Raw genomic sequence first — 7,565 nt, forward strand, 5'->3', positions numbered from 1 at the left:
ATCCATTATCGCCATACACAAATAGGTGTTTCAGCATAATAATATCTATGGTGAGCAGTGTGTGTTGGGCGGCTTGCCTCGAGCGTGTATTGGCTTACGTCACAATTACTTCATGTCGTCGGGTGACTTCATATCACCAGTTAGAACATAATATGGCTGCAGAGCTCCGCGAGAACCCAGAGATTTCGCTAGAAGTCGCAAAAGCTTGCAAAAATATAGATACAGTCTTACAAACTTATCTAAAAAACGCTCAAAAATGGAACTACGAACTACCACATGGACGCCATTTTTAAAACGTCATTCGAATGTCAGATTCTGTCCAGTTACGAGACTTGATTGGGTAGTTTTCGACAGTGGCTCCCCCATCCAATATTTAGATAAGTTAAGTAAGACCTCGCTCTTGCTACAACTCTACTACAAAGCACGAAATGATTTCGATTTTACGAAACAGAGCGCTCGATAATTTTCCGAAAATATTAACATATTTCATCTATTTGTATGTATATAATATATATTTTTAAATACGTGTATTATAATATTTGTGTTATTATATGACCTACCTAGTTTAGACGGTTAAATTATTTTTTACACGAGACGGAGCGACAATCTTGGGGATATCATAAACCGGACCTATTCTCAGGTGCACTCCAGTCCATTTCGAGACCTGGTTTAATTGAAATAATGAAGCATTTTGAGAGTTAAGCTTGATTAATTTGATCGTGTGATACTTAATATCAAACCGGCTTTGTTGTCCAACTACCAAGCGAATTTAAATGGGAAGAAAAATCTGTGATGAATGAATAAAAAATGATGAATTGAGTTATTAGTAATCATCATCGCCACATCCTATGCACTGTGTCCTTTGTTTCCGTCAAAGCATTCAAACCAATTCGGTTATTAAAAAATGCAGTCACTATTAGTGAAAAATAATCATTGAGCAAATTATCTTTTGAAAATAAAATATTAACTCTTAAAAAAGTAGGTAATTTTACTGAACGCCCGCGTAGGAAAAGAATTCTTTTGTAAGTTAAGTGTCTAGACCAGCGCTGTCCAACTGGTGGCCCTTCAGCGGGCCGCGACCTGTACAGCAAATTTTTCATCAAACATTGGGGAGAGAATTACCTATCATACATTAAAATATGAAAACATTTCATTATAATACTAAATATTAAAAATACTTTTTCAAAACAAAGATACTGCTTAATTTTTCAAGCTTGAAAAAAACATAAATTTGTTGATGAGAATTAAAATATTGCGTTAGTTAGAAGTTAGAAGTGTTCAAGCTTTTGGATATAGAAAAATACCCAAAAATGAGAGATTTTGGACTTCAAATCATTTCTATGTTCGGAGGTACATATATCTGCTAGCGTGCCTTCTCTGACATGAACTCCATAAAATCAAAATATAGAAACAGCTTGAAGGACTCCACACTTGAAAATATAATTAGACTTGCCACAACAAATGTTGATATTGACATAAAAGAAATTGTTGCTCAACAACTAAACTTATACGTATGAAGTATAATCTTTGTTTTGTAAACGTAATTAATTTAGGATGAATAAAATTTTTACGAAAAAAAAATTAAATAATTTAATAATATTATTGTTTTTATAATTTCTAGTTGTGTTATTTTTGATTTTTTTTTTGTATAAAAAAATAACTTGAATTGACATTAACTGACTTTTCATTTACCTATCCTCTTTGGCCCCGAAATGTTTGCTAAACAAAAAATGACCCGCTGCCTAAAAGAAGTTGGACAGCGCTGGTCTAGACAAATATTTTCCAATTTCAGTGGTGGATCAGACGCGCACACAAAGGGGAGGGGGAGGGGTTTCGAGTCCGGATCAACAATATATTATATTATTATGGATATGTTGTCGAAATGGACCACTCCCATGCTATGTTTGTGTAGACTGTAGATCAATGCCAATTATTTACTGGGTACTTGAGTGGTGAGGTAGTGTGTTCTCCCAATGTGCAGGACTAAGCTGCCTGTGCTGTGCTGTGCTGTGCTGGTGATGCCGATTGGGAGGGAAATAAATCTGTTCAACCAAATCGCTTCAGATGTCGATATATTTCACCTACATGAGGATGAGTACCTAGGCGTAATAGGTACCTAGGCGTTGTTTTATAATTTTTTTAAATTGGGTCTTCTTAGCTCATTCGGTCCTTCCCTTCCAGGCCCTTCCATGTATCTGTTTTATAATTTGTGTATACCTATATGTACTTACTGTTTTAATATTATTTCCTTATTTTTTTATTTTCATGTTGTGAACGTCTTGAATTAGAAATTTATAAAGTTCACTAGGTATATTTAAATAAATAAATTTGAATTGGAATTTGAATTTGTATAATAGTCTACTTGAATTTGGACATATCTGATGTACTTAGATGTATATTGAAACATTGACAAATTTTATTTTATTTATTTGAAGACAAGGGTTTTATGAAAAGAAAACAAATTGCGTGAAGTATCAGAAACAAACGTGGAATTGAAAATTTTATAATACTTATCTAATTTCTCTTCGTAGGGAAATGATGCAGTAACCGTAATGCAATTGCTTAAAAATGTATAATCCAGTTAGGGTTAGACTGGTTAGAGTATGATAGCTATTGTTTTAAAACGGTTTTCAAAGAATTAGCCGTTGGGAATCAATAATATTATAAAATAAAGTAAACTCCTAATTATAGAGACATCGTATTATATCATTAAAGTGGAGGCTCAACCTACTAAGATGCATATAATGTGTGAAAATATTTATTTTTCTTTTTAATGTTTTTAGATACATACGTCGTGTTGTTTAATTAGATCACTTTATAATGTAAATTAACAAAAAAAAATATGGTGGTTAGTTGAATCTCCGCCTTAATCAATACGTAAGTATGAATGCGCACGACATTAGAATAAGGAAAATATAGCAGATATACTAATCATGGCCCCCACATCCTAAAGCGGGCCCCCAGGCTAGGATCCTTGGCGGGCACCCCTGCTTATCACTAAGGATAAAGGCAGTGTGATGCTCTACAGTAGCGTTTTCCACATGGTGTACACGGTAAAATTAATGTGTAGGTATATTTAGTGTTTTGTAGTATATTTTAATACATCCATTTGAATTATGGAGATGTCGAGTATCGATACACAATTAAAAATTGTGTCGTACAACCACATAATTTTAAATAATATCATTGAAGGAAAATAGCGCCGCAGGCAAATTTTTTTTACTATTAGAGCATTGTGATGTGTGTTCATCCCACTTATCTGGTCGAGCCTCGCCACGCCGGGCCCCCAGGCTAGAGCCCTGTCAGCCCCCTCCTTGTGGGGACCATGATACTAATAATAATATATAATGTAATGATAAACCCAGAGTAAATACGTCATTAAGTTATTATAAATTATGGGTTTTTTTACTGTTCATCACGGACAAGTCTTTGACAATGTAAATTTCTCAAAAACACCATCTAATAAATCCAAACATTTATTAGGTACGAGTACAAGAAAAACTTGTAACTGAACAGTGCCAATACGACGCAAAGCACGGCGTCTATTTTCGTCGGTGCAGGCGTCGCCGTACGTCTCCGACGTCCACGTATCCTTCACTCTGACGTCCGTTTGGATGCATCTCTAAAATAATGCGCCGTCATCCCATCTCTATCACAAGCGCACCGGAATGACCTCTCTCTCTTTGACTCTGATTCTCCCGACGCTATATTAGTTCTATTAATGAAGATTCATTTTATGATATTTTTTACACAAACATAACGTGCTTGCAACGTCAAACCGCCGAAGTGACAATTTGCAACTTAACATGATAGTAATAATAATATGAAATGACAACCTTACTGATTTCGTCATAATATAATTATCACTAACTAGGGAAAAACTAATTATTATAACTTGTCACGTAACATGTCACATTTCTTCCTTACATACTTGATTTCGATATCATACTACATATTATTATTGTATCATACGATTTGACTACGAAGAAAATATTTCCATTCTGTTTGTTTCGATGTACATATGCAATAATTATTACTACACCAACTTAGAATAACAAATATGTCGTACGAATTTAAAGATTTAACAAACCATAATATTATAATAAGAATCCATAATATTAAATGAGTATGCACGCCCAAGGCAATAGAATTCATCTAACTATACAATATTATAAAAACATCATATTATAATCTAGGTATTATAGGAATGTATTTTTTTAAATTATTATAAACCTTATGATTGAATGGTTTCAAAGAAATGTGTAGTTTTCTTGTCTAGGTTATTTGGTACATATTATTGCATTAATGCAACAATGGTTGAATCTATTGGTTTACAGTGAAATTACCGCTTGCAAATATGGGCACAAAATTATTTTAGTTATTTTTGAGCAATAATGTTTTTTTTAGCCGATTTGACGAATAATCGAAAACGAAAGCCCACGGTAAGTAACAATCTTCTGAGCTTCATTAATTCGTCAGTTCAGTCTCAGTTTCTGAAGTGGCTTCGATATAAATAAAAAAGATTTCATGTCATTAGGTTTCGATTATATGTAAATGAAATCTTCAATGTTAATTCAACTAGGTAGGTAGGTAGGTAAAAACTACAAAGTATTCAAAAATATCACTGGTACATCCGAGAGAACTTAATAAGCTACATGTAAATGATAAAAATAACCATAAATAATATATAATGACGAAAATATTCAACGAGCGTACATTTTGTAAAACTTTTTAAAAATAATAATTGCAAGTTTGTCTTGTGATTATTTTTAAATAGGTACGTATTGATTATTTAAACACCAGCTGTAATATAATTTATAAAATTAATCTGTATTTTTTGTATTGTGCCACTACATACCCCCCAATAGCATTACACTCCCCCATAAAAAGTACTTTTCGAACTCAATATAGCTACTAGGTAACACAAAACTGTGTTAGCTACTGATAGCTTACATAAACTTTGTTCTATGAATGAAGAAATTTGTGGGTAGCCTGTATTAGCGGGATTTTTTTTAGTATTTATAGATTTGCCATGGACTGACATATAGCATAATATTTTATGAAATATAGGTAATTGTATTTTATTTTCAGATTCGGCTCTGTTAATCAAATATGAAGAGTCAAAAAGTTGTTTTGTCTCCAGAAACTTTTTCAAACAATGACTATTTAAAAATTGTTTTAATGATAGCCATGAAATTCTGATTTGCACACATAATCCCCGCAGAAATTTACAATAAGTTGTAGTAGCGAGTAAACAATGTCAGGAATTTCAACAAAGAATCTTAAAAATACAATAAGTGACATCGCCGCGAGGAATCGATACACACAGTGGTGGATTTGGCCATTTTTTGTTGCAAAGCAAGAATAGGACCTATATCGAATATTTTTATAAAATCGTGAATTCAAATAGATAATCTAAGCAATCTTATCTCTGAAACGAATTTCAGTAATTTCAAATTAAAGTATGACTCCTGCGAAGCTATTCTATACACAAGGCGACTATCGACAGTAGTTTATCATATTATGTATGTATGTATTAAGGCGGTTAATTGTTGTAATAAGTTATCCGTCTAAACTGCCAAAAAGTGCTATGTTTTAACAGTCCTCCCTTGGGGGTGTTCACTTTTAGAGCGAGATAGACAGTGGTATAATATGTATCGCTTTAGCCGTCGATAGCCGCCTTGTGTATAGAATATGCCAGGGACGAGCATACATGAGGTCAACAAGAGCCACACCATAGTCACGTTCTCATGTCGTATTCAATAGGTACACAAATTAAAATTTAAGTAATTATATTTCTACACAAATCTTAATTGCTATATAAAGTATAAAAAATACATATATATAAGAAAAATACAAGTATAATGGGGAAAGAAAATAAGTATGTACCTATATTTTTATCAATATATATTTGAAGCCACACTTAACCCAACGAAGAGCCGCATGCGTGGAATAGACCCACTGATACCTTTTTTTATATTTTAGTAGTGTTACATTGTAAAAGTCAAAATTTATTATCCTGTATCTTAACAATAACATAGTTTCTTTACATAATAAAAGAGGTATATACCTACCTACAGAATATTTGGATGTATACCACACAGTGCTGCCATCTTTTCTATGCTGATTATAGTACAGAGGCATAAAAATTATAGTATTTCTGATAAATGTATAGTACAGGAACATTTTTCGTCTTGAATCCTTTAAAATTATAGTTATATAAAATTATTTTGGTATATTTGGCGTAAAATTATAGTATTTTACATTTTTCGCGGAATTAAAATTATATTATTGTAGTATATATATAGTACAGTTGGCATCACTGATACCACATAATAAAATTGTATTATAATGGTTTTGCAGTATTGTGTTTCATTTTCTATTTTAATATTGTAAAGACACAATAATATGTTGAACTGGTGTCTAAGTAAACAATATTAGAATGAAAAAGACAGGACAAAACAGTCTTTCAACACTTCGTTAATTTATAGCTTATACGTTATTTGCCTATGACATTGTACCTATTATATGGATTTATATATTATATTTTTTAGAATTGTTAATTTCGTTAAGAGTGTTTTAGATATTTTTCTTTTTTAACGAAAATACTCTTTTTTACATACATATAAACAAACTTTAGTGCCTACAAGCTAAAATTTGGTAGATATTCATTTTATTTTTCACACACTTTGCCCATAGATAATAGGTCAATGGTCAATGCTTGAAAGTACCAATACATTTGATGATTATTTTTTGAGTTCTAATAATTAATGATCATCTACAAGCAATATTGGTCACCGATATATTATTATAATATAATAATAAATAAATGTGGTGGCGTTGGGGAATTTATGGATTTTTTTTTAATCTGATCTCATAACTGAATATATTTGAACTGAACTTCAAAGATTCGATTATTCTTTAACTCAATTGCTCTTGGCCCATGGTTAATGTACGTCGTCACCAATCTGAAAGAATGGCAACCGCTGTGTGTGGCCCAGAAGCAGTAATAATGTTCGCTGTATAGCGACTTCGATGCAGTGACGATGTTGAAAATGTATCAAAGAGCGCCAACATTCGCCTTTCTTGGGCCGTTATTAAGGGAAAGGCGGAAATGGGAGCATAGGAGTAAATCTTAATTGCAACAATATTCTGTTGCACGCTTCCCAATTGCTTGTATCATCAAATTCAAATTATTTATTTAAAAGCTCCATATTCTACAACACAATAATGTTTATTAGCCATAAATCAATCTTTTATTATTATTAGAGTGACCGGTAATCGGTGATGAGATAGAAATATGAACCATAGAGAAAAATTGCACAATGATTTCTCACCAAATCACATGGCAATGTTGGCAATATTCCAAAGTTTCGAAGTGCGCGGAGTTCACGTCACTGAAAAATTTCGAATGAAATACGCGTACGTCTAAATTATATAATATTTTCGCATATCTTTGACGAAAAGAGACAGGACAGTTTTCCAAGAGCTTTTCTTATTATCTTCCCATATTCGAGAAAGTTCCACATGAAGTTTGTATAATATCAGGAGCAGCAATTTTCGTT

The sequence above is a fragment of the Rhyacophila brunnea genome, unplaced genomic scaffold, assembly GCF_057557595.1.
Source record: "Rhyacophila brunnea isolate RB1 unplaced genomic scaffold, BYU_Rbru_1.0 scaffold_17, whole genome shotgun sequence".
NCBI classification, from domain to species: Eukaryota; Metazoa; Arthropoda; class Insecta; order Trichoptera; family Rhyacophilidae; genus Rhyacophila; species Rhyacophila brunnea.